This window comes from Balaenoptera physalus (genome assembly GCF_965194825.1).
Source record: "Balaenoptera physalus genome assembly, chromosome: 18".
NCBI lineage: Eukaryota > Metazoa > Chordata > Mammalia > Artiodactyla > Balaenopteridae > Balaenoptera > Balaenoptera physalus.
In genome coordinates, this window is record NC_138899.1 from 57,578,144 (window position 1) to 57,579,815 (window position 1,672).

The following is a 1,672-nucleotide window of genomic DNA, read 5'->3' on the forward strand; positions in this document are numbered from 1 at the left end:
CTGCAAAGAAAAGTGAAAGATTGTATTGTAACAATAATTATATATTATCACATTATGATAATTAACATTTATTGAGAGATTACCAGGTACCATCAAGCCTAACATTCCCACAAAATAATTGCCACCAACAGATGAATGGATAAAGAAGATGTGGCACATATATACAATGGAATATTACTCAGCCATACAAAGAAATGAAATTGAGTTATTTGTAGTGAGGTGGATGGACCTAGAGTCTGTCATACAGAGTGAAGTAAGTCAGAAAGAGAAAAACAAATACCGTATGCTAACACATATATATGGAATCTAAAAAACAAAACAAAACAAAATGGTCATGAAGAATCTAGGGGTAAGACGGGAATAAAGATGCAGACCTACTAGAGAATGGACTTGAGGATACGGGGAGGGGGAAGGGTAAGCTGGGACAAAGTGAGAGAGTGTCATGGACAAATATACACTACCAAATGTAAAATAGATAGCTAGTGGGAAGCAGCTGCATAGCACAGGGAGATCAGCTCGGTGCTTTGTGACCACCTAGAGGGGTGGGATAGGGAGGGTGGGAGGGAGGGAGACGCAAAAGGGAAGAGATATGGGGATATATATATATGTGTAACTGATTCACTTTGTTATAAAGCAGAAACTAACACACCATTGTAAAGCAATTATACTCTAATAAAGATGTTTTTAAAAATTGCTATTATTATCCTCACTGTATAGATTTGGAAACGAGGCAAGAAAGGTCAGCAACTTGGCCAAGGGCACACAGTAAGTGGCAAAGCCCCAATTCAAATCCAGGCAGTTATATTTCATAGGCCACTAGGCAACATGGTATTATATACAATACAATGGGCCAGATATACACTGTCTTCCATTTTCTATCCACATCCTGTCTAAACACCAGGCAACAGCAGTTACTGAGAGCTAAATGCAGCCATTACCTTTAGACTCTAGAGGTCGGGCAGGAATTGGGCTTCACCATCGTTTATTAGGTCCTCTAATCAAGGTCCCCAGTGACCACAGTGGGGGGAGGCTGTATCTGGAATTTGGATTTAGTCACAAGATCCAGCTCAAATCTAGGCTCTGCCATTTGCTAGTTCTGTGACCCTGAACAAGCCATGAGACCTCTCAGTGTAAAGTTTCCTCATTACTAAGATGAAGATACTAAGACTGTAAATGATGACTATTATCTTCATGACTATGGAACTGGAGGAGAGAAAGAAAGAGTGAACAGGCACAGCCCCACTGCTGGGAGAGGCGCGGAGAGTGGCAGCAACCAGCCAGAGGAAGACAGCATTCAGACATAGACCCCTCTGACCACGACAATACCGAATTAGTAAATAATGCGGTGGAGTGTGTGAGAAGGTGCACAAGGGGACAGGACACAATGACGAGGGGGAAGTTAATCTCCTCTCTCCCCTCCCTGTGCTTGCTGGGGGCAGAGGCCAAGGGCTGGGAGTGAGCTTCTCCTCCTCCCAATCCACCCCTCGACCCGGTCGCCATAGGATGGGGGGTACAGTTGTCTCTGGGGAGGATGGGGAGCAGTTGGGGGCGGGAAGGGGATGGGGACAGGGATGGGAGAGGCAGTGGCAGGTGGGACTGCCAGCGAGCTGACACTCCAAGATCCCAGCTCACGCTCCATTGTTCTAACAGACTTCAGTTGTAAAGCAAGTAA